The 13,802-nt window shown below is 41.7% G+C and overlaps 1 protein-coding gene across 2 annotated transcripts in view; it reads left to right on the forward strand.

The window, feature by feature from the left end:
- lhfpl2b (LHFPL tetraspan subfamily member 2b) overlaps positions 1-13,802 on the forward strand; it is a 246,176-nt gene that overhangs the window by 97,460 nt on the left and 134,914 nt on the right. For both annotated transcript variants that reach the window (XM_039758387.1, XM_039758389.1), the window contains exon 3: positions 5,767-5,810. The gene's annotated coding sequence lies outside the window, so the exon portion shown is untranslated. The remainder of the gene's footprint in view (positions 1-5,766; positions 5,811-13,802) is intronic.

Here is a 13,802-nt window from a genome sequence, read left to right on the forward strand (position 1 = left end):
ATATCAATTGTGGTTGAGAAAAACGACTGCAAGCACCAGGAATAAATGTCAGGGCACCAACCCAGGCATCCCCGTTTAATCCAACAAAGGAAAAATGTCCACTAATGGCATAAGGGTAACACTAAGGTCCAAAACCATAAGAAAAACTGTCAGGTTTGGTATTTGGCTGCCTTTTGATCACCAGACAGGAACTCCATCCTGCAGTTTGTTCTTTTCAGCAAAGAATGCCTCCTTCCAGTGGCTGAGAGATGTGTAGATGAGATGACCAGAAAGGACGCAGTCCATTGTCTTCTCTGTGCTGTGCAGAAAATAGAAGAGGAGAAGGTCAGTACCAGTGCTCCCTCTATACCCGGGGTGGTAGTACATACCTCAGATGAGCATGGAGAGTGATCCACACACGTCCAAGTGTGTCATTCAGGCTGAATGAACTGTTACATCTTGTGTTAAATGATCTCAATTATCATTGGGAACTCCTGCCACTCTGACATATTCGTTCAGTTCAATGAATGGCCCGGTGTCCAAATAATTGTTTGAAGGCAAGTTACTTAATTTGAAAACACTTCCAGAACATGTTTTTTCTTGTTACTTTACATAACAGACAAGTAATTGTAACATTTTAGACAGTTTTTAAAGTTTGTTCCTCAATGTCCTCAATTTTTTTCACAGTGTACAAATAATAATAACATTTTTTGGTTGCACAGTGTGTATATATATATATATATATATATATCCATCCATCCATCCATTTTCTAACCCGCTGAATCCGAATACAGGGTCACAGGGGTCTGCTGGAGCCAATCCCAGCCAGCACAGGGCACAAGGCAGGAACCAATCCTGAGCAGGGTGCCAACCCACCGCAGGACACACACAAACACACCCACACACCAAGCACACACTAGGGCCAATTTAGAATTGCCAATCCACCTAACCTGCATGTCTTTGGATTGTGGGAGGAAACCCACGCAGACACGGGGAGAACATGCAAACTCCACGCAGGGAGGACCCGGGAAGCGAACCTTAGTCTCCTAACTGCGAGGCAGCATTTATTTATTTATTTTCTATATATATAGAAAATAAATAAATAAATAAATAGAAGACTATGTGTGTGAATGTGCCCTGTGTTGCACTGGCACACTGCTCCTGGATGCTTCCTGCCTTGTGCCAGATGATGCTGGGTAAGCCCTGACATCCAACAAACTGGATAAGTGGGTCTTGCGATTAAGTGAGTGCGTGAATGAAAAACCAAGGATGTATCACATAGCCAGCTTGGGCTCCAAAATAAAGGAGTGTGGAAACATTTGAACTACTGCAGTGATAGTGTCACCCAAATACTGTAGGTGGTTATCATTGTAGTGAAATAGGCACAGTAGATATAGATGCGTTTATACTGTGTTTACTTCTGTAAACTGACGTGTTGGTTTATTGTTTATGAATTGCATTTATTTGTAACTTTTATTCGTTTGTAAAGTTTTTAATTTATACGTGAGACTGATGAGAATATGGAGAAAGTTGTGGGACCTACAAAGCTAAAGGTTATAAACGGTGTCTTACTCCCTTGAAATATTTATAAATGAGTTTTTGATCGACTGGACTCCTGTCTGGGGTTGGTTTATGACACTTGGGATGGCTCTGACCTCTGCAACTGTGAACCTGATTGAGCAGGTTTGATAACACGGGACAAATTTTCAGAATTTTGCTTCCCAAAATATTGTATGTGATTATGAATACAAATGTAATTATATATTGACTGTATCATATAGGCATTTGGAGAAACATGAAATGAACTTTTATTGAATTTAGTGTGTTTAATCACTTAATGATGCTGACGCACTGCATTCTTTCACTTAAGCTGTTTTGATGCTTTATTCAGTTCTACTCCGCGTCTGAAGCTTTTCGCTTCCTTGTTCAACAATAGTTGGCCAGCATTGATGGATTCCGGTTTTTTCCATCATTATAATGTCCGGTGAAAGCATACACCATGTTCATCAGTTACTGCACCAAGATTACCAAGGAGGAAGTCCATGTGTGAATGCAGAAAATTCATCTTTAATGACATGTTGCACTTCGTGTTTTTTTTCTGCTTGAAGCATTTTGTCAGCCAGCTAGCCTCAGTTTGGTGCTCTGGAATTGTCAAGGAAATTTTAAATAGCATTATTTTGAGTGCCTTCCTTGCAATTTCCTCCTCTGATGCCACTAACAGATCTTTGAACTGCTTGTCATTGATAACATGTCTAATTTATGGATCAAGAAAAATGTTTTCCTTAATCTTGGCATTCATTATTCATGGAAACATTTCCCTCAAATATCAAAATCTTTCACCTACCCTGTTCATCAGCTTTCACAAAACTTTTCATTAGTCCAAGATTTATTTGAAGAGGAGGCAAAAATATCTTTGTTGGATCGACAAGTGGTTTATGCGCCATGTTCCTCTGCCTTGGAACCAAATGCTTATGGAATGCCAACTTCTTTTCAATGTTATGAGACTCTTCAGCATGGCTGTCCCAACATATGTGACCTGCATTTCTAGTACCACTGCCACTACGTTTAGACCACCACACATGTTCTCGTTGTTGTTGTTGTACTGTAAATGTAATACTTGGAATATGAGAGAAAATCATAAAAATAGGTACTTGCCTTAAAACTGTACATTGTTGGCAAATTTAATGGTGATTTTTGTGACCAGCAAGCCAAAATCCATGAGGTACAACCAAAAGTGTGGGTAGAGAAAGGAATAGCTTTTATTTAAATTAAAGCAATACTGAGTTTTATTAGCGCCAGTCTTACTAGTATGAGTTCCAACATCTCATCCAGTTCATGTCTGTAAAAAGTTCTGCATGGGTTTTGTGCGGGTAAGCTGATGTATTTCTATCTACTTAACACTTGAAATTTCGATTGTGTGACCCCTATAAATTTAAAATATGTATACACAAACACACACACATTAAGTGTACAACATTTTATTCATCAAAGTAGCCATCGTTTGCTGATATAACAGCCAAACTGGTTACCCTTTTGATTCAGAGTGCCAGTCACCCACTCCAGCAAAAGAACCCCAGACCATCACATTTCCTCCTCCATGTTTGACAGTTGGTGTCACACACTGAGGAACCATCCTTTCACCAACTCGATGGCGTACAAACACCCTGCGTGATGAAGTGAAGATTTCAAATTTTGATTCATTGGTCCCTAAGACTGCAGTAGTCCACAGTCGGTAATTCAAGGCCCAGTTTTGTCGGTTAATGAATGGCTTTCTTCCTGCCACTCACCCTGTCAAGCCTGCAGCACCAAGTCTCCTGTTCACAGTATAAACTGTGACTTGCTTTTTATGACCACCGTTAAGCTGTGCTTGAAGTTGTTGTGCTGTGAGCTGCCTGTCACGTAAGCTGGTGACCCTCAGAAACTTGTCTTCAGATTGGGTTGTGACTTTGGGTCTGCCACATCTCTTCCTATCAGAGTTTCTTCCAGTTTCCAATTACCTTTGTGTTGTGTAGGACATCACTGACACTTTAATTTTTATTTTTTATTTGATTTTTTTTTTGCAGTTTCTCTAAATGAAAGGCCTACACTTCTAAGGGTAATAATGCTTTGTCTCATTTCATCAGTTAATTGCCGTTGTCATTGAAATATGGTCCAAGTAGGATTTCAGAGGGTGTAGTAACACAGTCTGTTCCAGCTCTGCTTTAAGACACGCAGAGGGGTTTTAAGTAATCAACAGAATTTGAGACACTTGTGGAAATTGTTTGCTTCAACTTCCAAGGCTTCATTTACTTTAATTGCTGCAGACCATCTGTAGGTTGTAACCTATTAGTTGTTCCCTTATGGAGGCCCATTTGTAATTTTCTGAATTTTCTTCTTTGTTTTCATTTTTTAAACTTTAAATTTAAACCTCTGGCAGTTTATTGCTTGTCCTCTCACCACTTTAGGTCATTCACTGCATTTCATCTGATTAAATTTGAATAAAATATATAAAAATATAGTAATTAAATAAATATTACATTTGAAAAAAATATATACTGTATGTACAAACTGGGGCGGCACGGTGGCGCAGTGGTAGCGCTTCTGCCTCGCAGTTAGGAGACCCGGGTTCGCTTCCTTGCGTGGAGTTTGCATGTTCTCCCCGTGTGCCTGCGTGGGTTTCCTCCCACAGTCCAAGGACATGCAGGTTAGGTGGATTGGCGAGTCTAAATCGGCCCTGGTGTGTGTGTGTCCTGCGGTGGGTTGGCACCCTGCCCAGGATTGGTTCCTGCCTTGTGCCCTGTGTTGGCTGGGATTGGCTCCAGCAGACCCCTGTGTTCAGATTCAGCGGGTTAGAAAATGGATGGATGGATGGATGTACAAACTGGAGTGGCAATTTCAGTCAGGTTTGGTTTCTGCCTTGTGGCTCGCTGCATCTCTCTGTATGTTTATTTCATGGCTGAGGTGGAATGGATGGGTTCATTTTAATTTGTGTGAAATACAGTGATCTATAAAGTAAAAACTTGAAAATCCCTACAAGGGGTAGTTTACAATGTTAGGCTCTGCTGCGTCAGAAGTCGTTAATATTCTTAATTCTTAATTACAATTATTACTGGCATCATTTGCTGCCCGTTGGTTAAATTCAGAAGATAGCTTTCACAAATGAGAGGGGGCCATTGAGACCACTTGATTATCTAGTTGCTAAGTGGTCCCAGCTAAATGCAATATTATTAATAACAACTACCTCCACTCTTTGAGCTGCCTTTAATCAGGGTCCGCACAAGTTATCTGTGAGTTAGTAAGTTTTGGGCATCTGTAGGGCTGAAACTCCAGTGCTCTTTTAGCATCTGTGATCACTGACTAATGGCTTTACCCTTACTACAAAGGGAGATTTCTGGGGGGGTTTCCTGTTTTCATGTATCCCCCTCAGTCAGAGTATCCTGCTCGTCACAGGACTGCTCATGGTTGCATGTCTGCTCTACTTTGCCAATTATGCCACAAGTTTTGGGGGTATTTCAGCAGATGCTTTAAAGGTGGATGTCCCTACAGACGCTAGCCACCCTCGATTGGTTACGTTTATTTCACACCAAGTAGCATTAACCCTGTTTAACCTCCGGTCACAGTGTGTGTTTCGCCAGCCTTGTCAGATGAATGAAGTGAATGTGTTTGCCTGCAGTTAAGGCATCTTTGTCTTGTCTGTGTACACAAAACAAACAGCACAAGGTTTCCTCTTATCAGTTGGCTTATCTAAGAGAAGTGTTGACAGCTTATTTGGAGCAAAGTTCACCCGAATGAGATCACTTGGTCAGTCATAGCAAGTTTAGGAATCTCACTAATCATTGCTTGCTGTTCCTAGAAGTCATTAATGAAGCCTGAGGGCCGATTGTCCTGCAGAACCTCTGGTAAGCTTGAAGGAGATTAAGTGGCAAACGTTTTATTCAGAAGTTACCAGCCTTCTTTGCAGAAGTCCATCCATTAGCTCTCCCTGTATTGAAGGGTCGGAAGCACAGTTGAAGACCTGACGAATCATTTGTGAAAAACTGTGTAGTCTGACCGCCCCAGAGATGGCGAGAACTCGATTTCCACGTGTGCTCCTCTTGCTGTTTGACTTTAACAGAAACATCTGTTTCTTTGCTATGGATGGTGGACATATTAATCTGAGATATGTACTTTTTGTAGTACAGCCAAAAACCATAAAACCGCAATTTAGTGTAAAGTATACATGGTTAAAAATAAAATATATATTTATGTATGTTTTAAGAATATGCTTTTGTTTTTTGGCTTTTAAATTTATTATCATTGCATTTGCAGGTGCTGGCTTGCTGATTTCATCTGCTGTGAAGATTAACCAAAAGGTAAAATCTTAAAGTATTCAGCAAAAGGTTTACAGTTTATATCCTAAATATGCAAGGTGTCTTTTGTTTTTTGTGATTATTTTACATATTGTCAAAGGTTATAAATGAGAAAAAAAAGTAGAAACAGCAGTTTTTCATTTTAGGCGTTTCAATTTGAAATTCTTCTTGCTTTTGTGCTATGGCTACGTTTTGTTTTTAGGTGCGTTTGTATAAAATGTGAGAACAGCTATTGTTGTCATTGTGCACGTCTGTCTGTCTACTACATTTTCACTTGTAAGTGCCGTTTTTAAAGAAGAATGAGCTCCGTCCACTCTAGCATCTCCACCCACACTAAAACTCCTGAAAATGCATATGACGTAGACATTTACCTACACTGCAAGTATCAGTGGAAAATTTCTTAACGGGACAGTAATGCCGCTGGGTAATAGATTTATTGCAAAACTGTACTGACTGGTAATTTATTTGCCTTTTGCACGTGCATTAAGCATTCAAACTCTACAAAACACAATATTGATGCGTACAGGTAAGCAACACAACAAGCCACTCTTCTGTGTCCCCTGTGTTGGAATACGTTCTTCTTCTCTTTAGGATGACCATCCAGGTAGTGGAGCGTGTAATGAGCATATCCAGTCAGCGAAGGGCCAAGTAATAAGTATGAAAAAATCAGAGTACCATTACAGTCTGCGTTTTCATCCCTCCACATTGCAAAGCCAAGCCGGTGTTTTAGAGGTGTATGGCTCTGAAGAGCATTTTCAGAAGTCTCCATTTTTATTACCACGCTTCTTTTAACTTCACCCGTTTGTTGTCTGGTACAAATCTTGTAATCGATATTTAACCCACTGACTTGAAATTTTGCACACTTACTCACTTCTGATGACAATACATGAATCAATAATCAGTTTCTCTAATTGATCAATTCATCCATATTAATTGAGAAATGAAATTTTCATATAACATTAGAACATTAGAACACTCTAGATGAGAACAGGCCATTCAGCCCAACAAAGCTCGCCAGTTCTATCCACTTATTTCTTCTAAAAAAACATTAAGTCGAGTTTTGAAAGTCCCTAACGTCTTACTGTCTACCACATTACTTTGCCAGCTTATTCTAAGTGTCTATGCTTCTCTGTGTAAAGAGAAAACGTTCTCATGTTTGTGTGAAATTTACCCTTAACAAGTTTCCAACTCTGTCCCTGTGTTCTTGATGAACTCGTTTTAAAATACAAGTCTCGATCCACTGTACTAATTCCCTTCATAATTTTAAACACTTCAATCATGTCACCTCTTAATCTTCTTTTGCTTAAACTGTAAAGGCTCAGCTCTTTTAATCTTTCCTCATAATTCAACCCCTGTAGCCCTGGAATCAGCCTAGTCGCTCATCTCTGGACCTTTTCTAGTCCTTTTTGTAGCCTGGAGACCAAAACTGCACCCAGTACTCAAGATGAGGCCTCACCAGTGCATTATAGAGGTTGAGCAGAACCTCCTTGGACTTGTACTCCACACATCAGGGTGCTATATAACCTAACATTCTGTTAGCCTTCTTAATGGCTTCTGAACATTGTTGGGAAGTTGATATGAACTATATGAAGAATAGTTAAAAGATTTCACCAATAGATGTCACTAGTAATGGATAGAAATATTAAAGGAAGTGTTCAACTATCCATCCATCCATTTTCCATCCCGCTGAATCCGAACACAGGGTCACGGGGGTCTGCTAGAGCCAATCCCAGCCAACACAGGGCACAAGGCAGGAACCAATCCTGGGTAGGGTGCCAACCCACCGCAGGACACACACAAACACACCCAGCACACACTAGGGCCAATTTAGAATCGCCAATCCACCTAACCTGCATGTCTTTGGACTGTGGGAGGAAACGTGTTCAACTATTGATTACAAATTTTTACTAAAACAAACCCAAGACTAAAAAGTTGAAAATAACATATATATAAAAATACTTTTTAAAAACTATGTGTATATTAAGTGAAAAATGTACTAAAAAGTAAAAAATAAGTCTTTCATACATCACAGTTATATGAGAAAAACTGCAAATGTATGGCCTCAGCAAAAATGGTCACACCTTCTTGTGTGCTGTTCATCTGTGTATGAAGGTCCTTCAGTTTCTGCACTTCATTTTTCCAAAATTCAGTATTTATGATGGGGGCATTTCAAATACTGCGTTCCTTCCTCACCAGTGGTCCACAAATGTCTTCTTTCACCTCATTATCACCTAAACGTCAATAACCTTGCCTAGTTATACTAGTTATAGTTATAGGGTGAGAAACTCAGTCATCTGGGAGGGACTCAGAGTAGAGCCGCTGCTCCTCCGCATCGAGAGGAGTCAGATGAGGTGGCTCGGGCGTCTGATCAGGATGCCTCCTGGACGCCTCCCTGGTGAGGTGTTCCGGGTATGTCCAACCTGGAGGAGGCCCCGGGGAAGACCCAGGACACACTGGAGGGACTATGTCTCCCGGCTGGCCTGGGGACGCCTTGGGATTCTCCCGGAAGAGCTTGAAGAAGTAGCCGGGGAGAGGAATGTCTGGGCCTCTCTGCTCAAGCTGCTGCCCCCGCGACCCGACCTCAGATAAGCGGAAGAGGATGGATGGATGGATGGATGGATGGATGGATTGATGGATGGTTATACAGTAATGTGATGTCGTCTGTTGTTACTTCTTTGCTGGTGACAAATTTGCCCTCGATTTCCCCCCATGCTTGATTGTGACAGCTGACCCGAGTGCTCTCCATATGACATTTTTTATCTTCTGTGATGTAAAGCATCTGAGTGCATAAATATGTGAGAATTTTAGCACATTTAACACCTTCTGCCCACACAGTCCTGTGTTCTTCACCGTCGATGCAATCTAAGAGATGCACAGACATGATGTACACAGCCAGCAGGCTACTGAAGCACCAGGCTAACCTGCGAGGTTTTGCTGAGCTCGTATCTCAAGAAAACTGTCTGGAGACAACAGAAGAAGGATACTTGTAGAAGTACGCACATAAATTGAATTTCTTTTCTAAACCTGTAACTAATATATGTCTGCTAACTCAGAGTAAGCATCCTTCAATACATTTAAAACTTTGGCTCTGTAACATTCAAAGATTTACAGTACAACTCAAAGTTAAACTTTCAATTCCAGTTCCAGAGCGTTTTTGCTTATGGGATCATCATGGTGACATCCTTAAAAGCAAAGCTATTCTGGCAAGCCATCTCTGTTTTGTCTGCATTAACTTAGGAAACAAGCAAGCACAAAGCACCATTATTTTATTCAAGGCCTTACTATAATGAAGCCCCACTTCAAGTCCCTTTACAAGTGCAGTTGCAGAGTCAGTTGACATTTCGACTTTAGCTCAGAGCTGCACAGCGAGTCACAGGCTGGAGGTGAACCAGCCATCTTGTGGATTAGATTCCTGGTTCTTGTATTGTGTATTGTGGTAAACAAGTAATACAAAGAAAACTGTTTACAACTGACAACCATATCTTATCTCTCTCTCTATGTATAAAATCCAACGTCTGTCTATCCACTTTTCACGAGAGAACTACTTAACCGATTTAGATGGGTTTTTTTTTCTATAATTTGCTAGAACATTTTGATTGATTTTGCGACTTCTCTCAACGCGCTAAGTATCACAGTTCGCTTGCATCACCGATTTTATTCGTGTGAATCTTAGGGACATGTTGCGGGTCGAGAGGAGGGGGAGGCAGGACCTCAGGAGTAGGGAGCCATGCGAGGCCCTCCTCACACACGCAGTCTCCATTTCAGTCGCTCTACCTCTCGGCACATTTTGGAGTGTACCTTGCCTCCACTTAGCTGGTGGTACCTGTTTGTTCAGCAGACGTTATCGTCCACAGATTGTTAAGGAGTAACATTTGATGTTTTTGAGAGAGCTATCTCAGCTATGTGTGTTTTAGAGGGTAGCTGCTGACTGGCAGAGATATCACGGCCACATGCTTTTCTCTCCACGTGGGTGATGCTCTCAAGTCAGAGCTGAACACGATCAGATACAGTGCCAACATCTGATGTTGGAGTGTACCTACCTCCCGCTTGGCCAGAGATACCTTGCCAACTTTTTACATTTTTGGCAAAGAGATCACAGCTACATTCTCAACCCTAATAGCAAAACCAAAACTATTGTATATCAAGAGGCCCTCATGTATGAAAGCTATCAATATAAATTCTTCTCAATACATATTACATTTTTTTATTGATTTTTAAAGTTTGTCCTGTTTCACTACTATGCGGGTGGCGCCACGGTGGAGAGCTAGTTAACTGACATTGTAAAATTAAAAAAAAATCTGAACATCTAAACCGTTTGTGATGCCTGCACACCTTAACATTAGATACATTGTAGTCTTTTGTGAGTCATGTATTTCTTAGCACTGCTGACTCCTGACCGGCTGATTGAACCTTCAAAGAGATGAAGGATTTCTGATGGCATAATTGAACCAAAATTGCTGGTTTTGCCCAGCAGTAATAAGTAGTTCTGTCAGATTAAACTTAAGTCATGAAAGCAAATGTCAAATCGATTAACTAAAAAAACGTGTCTTTAGATGCATTTGCAAACAACCTAATAGCAACCATTCAAGAAATGTTCCAAAGCACAGTGGTACCACTGGGCCTTTTCTGTCTCCGTCATGGCATACTGTATGTTCTTTTCGAGTTGTTTTTTTTTGCTTTGATCTCTTGATACTGTCATTTTCACAGAACACGAACCTTATATACACTTACTCAGTCTGCCTCTTGCTTTAGAATTGTGAGAAGCCAGAAAGGTTTGAAATTATTTGATTTAGTTGGTTTTTTTTCGCTTCAGACACCCGGGGTTTCAGTTCTGGGCTAGCAGTGCCTGTGTGGAGTTTGCACATCGTCTCTGTTTCTTTGGGGGTTTTCCTCCCACGTCCCAAAGATGTGCATGACAGGCCTGTATTGGCTCAGTGTGAGTTAGCGTTGGTGTGTGTGTGAGTGTGCCCTGTGAGGAGTTTGTTTCTGTCTTGTGCCAAGTGCTACTGGTATAAACACTGGCTCCAGATATAAAGTGGCACAGGGGCAAACTGTGTTAATAGTTCATCTTGGAAACTCTCAAACAAGTGGTCCTTATAATGCATGAGGAAAATGCACCACAGTACTAAAGTTAAAGCCTAAATGTTCATTCATTTCATTAAAGTTACATTTTAAAGATGCTAGGAGAACAATCATAAAAACAAACAAAAAATAACACGCACTTCAGATTCTTTTGCAGTAATGAGTTATCCATTTTCTATCCTCTTTATTAAGGGTTGAGCAATCCTGCAAAGCCCTAAATTAACATCACTAGCAGGAGGCCCGGCATAACAAAGCTTCCATTCGGTGATTTGAGAGATTCCCAGCCTACCATCTAGTGTCCACATCGGCCTGTGTGAGGAATATCCAACAATCCATCTGTCCATCCAGCCATCCTTTTTTCTAAATTCACTTATCCTGAGCAGGGTCATGGGGAGGCTGGAGTCCATCCCAGCAAACATAGGAACAAACCCTGGACAGAGCAGCAGTCCATCGCACAGCCTGACTGAGGAAAATATGCAGGGATTCTTCAATGCAATCAGTGCCACCATCGAGAGAGACGTGGAGAGAGCAAACCAAATGAACAACTTCTTTAATAGGTTTGATCACAGTAACCAACTCTCTCCTCGGAGTACTGCATCCTCCAACCATCCTTCTGCTGATACCAGCATAGGTGAGACATCCCCACCCACAATTACAGCAGCCCAGGTGAGCAGAGAGCTGAGAAGACTTCGTGGCAGCAAAACAGCGGGTCCAGATGGTGTATCGCCACGACTGCTGAAGGCCTGTGCGTTGGAACTGGGGAGTCCTCTACAGCGCATCTTCAACCTGAGCCTGGAACAGGGGAGAGTCCCGAGGCTTTGGAAAACATCTTGTATCACCCCTGTCCCAAAGGTATCACGTCCTGGGGAGCTGAATGACTTCCGGCCTGTTGCTTTGACGTCACATCCAATAAAGACCATGGAGCGGCTGCTACTTCACCACCTGAGGCCACAGGTCTGCCATGCCCTTGACCGTCTGCAGTTCGCATACCAAGAGAAGGTGGAAGCAGAGGATGCCATCATCTATATGCTACACCGACCCCTCTCCCACCTGGACAGAGGCAGTGGTGCAGTAAGAATTATGTTTTTGGACTTCTCTAGCACCTTCAACACATTCCAACCTTGGCTCCTTAGTGACAAGCTGACTGAGATGGGAGTAGACTCACACCTGGTGGCATGGATTGTGGACTATCTTACAGACAGACCTCAATATGTTCATCTTGGGAACTGCAGGTCTGACATTGTGGTCAGCAACACAGGAGCGCTGCAGGGGACTGTGCTTTCTCCGGTCCTGTTTAGCCAACATACATCGGACTTCCAATACAACTCGGAGTCCTGCCACGTGCAAAAGTTCGCTGATGACGCTGCTATTGTGGGCTGCATCAGGAGTGGGCAGGAGGAGGAGTACAGGAAGCTAATCAAAGACTTTGTTAAATGGTGCGACTCAAACCACTTACACCTGAACACCAGCAAGACCACAACAACAACATTTATTTATATAGCACATTTTCATTCAAACAGTAGCTCAAAGTGCTTTACATAATAAAGAATAGAAAAATAAAAGACACAATAAGAAAACAAAATAAATCAACATTAATTAACATCGAAAAAGAGTAAGGTTCAATGGCCAGGGGGGACAGAAAAAACAAAAAAAACTCCAGACGGCTGGAGAAAAAATAAAATCTGTAGGGATTCCAGACCATGAGACCGCCCAGTCCCCTCTGGGCATTCTACCTAACATAAATGAAACAGTCCTCTTTGGATTTAGGGTTCTCACGGAAGGGCTTGATGAAGATGGTCACGTAGAATTCTGCCTTTTAATCCATCCATCATTGTTGGAGCATCGTGAAGCTTTGAACTGGTGGTGGATTTTAGGAGGCCCAGACCCCTCATGGACCCCATGATCATCAGAGGAGACTGTGTGCAGAGGGTGCAGACCTTTAAATACCTGGGAGTGCAGCTGGATGACAGATTGGACTGGACTGCCAATACTGTTGCTCTCTGTAAGAAAGGTCAGAGCCAACTATACTTTCTTAGAAGGTTGGCGTCCTTCAACATCTGCAATAAGATGCTGCAGATGTTCTACCAGACGGTTGTGACAAGTGCCCTCTTCTACGCGGTGGTGTGCTGGGGAGGCAGCATAAAGAAGAAGGACGCCTCACGCCTGGACAAACTTGTTAATTAGGCAGGCTCTATTGTAGGAATAAAGTTGGACAGTTTAACATCTGTGGCATAGCGACGGGCATTAAGCAAACTCCTGTCAATCATGAAGAATCCACTGCATCCACTGAACAGTGTCATCTCCAGGCAGAGGAGTAGCTTCAGTGACAGACTTTTGTCACCGTCCTGCTCCACTGACAGACTGAGGTGATCGTTCCTCCCCCACACTATGCGACTCTTCAATTCCATCCGGGGGAGTAAATGCTAACATTATTCAAAGTTATTGTCTGCTTTCACATGCATTTTTATTACTCTTTAATTTAATAATGATGTTTGTATCAGTATACTGCTGCTGGATTATGTGAATTTCCCCTTGGGATTAATAAAGTATCTATCTATCTATTTAGGACCCTGGTATCCCTGCCAGGACATCTCATAGCCAGCCTTCCATCTAGTATGGTGCGTAACAGGGTGTCATTCTTGTCCTTTCTATAGGATGTAAATAAAAATGCAATATTAACACTCTAGTGGTAAAGCATCTTGGGATGGTATCAGCTGAGCAATATTTTAGACAAAATAAAATAAACAAATCCACAGATAAATAAAAGTACTGTGAAATGTGACAACAAAGAACAAAGCATGAAATGTTTATATGTTTTTATTGCTTATTTATTTAATTTTGTCCATAATATTCCTCCAAACCTGTGTGGAAAATGGCTTAACTGTTAAACTGTCTCTGTCACTCGTCAAAACT

This window comes from Polypterus senegalus, chromosome 7 (assembly GCF_016835505.1).
Source record: "Polypterus senegalus isolate Bchr_013 chromosome 7, ASM1683550v1, whole genome shotgun sequence".
Lineage (NCBI taxonomy): Eukaryota > Metazoa > Chordata > Cladistia > Polypteriformes > Polypteridae > Polypterus > Polypterus senegalus.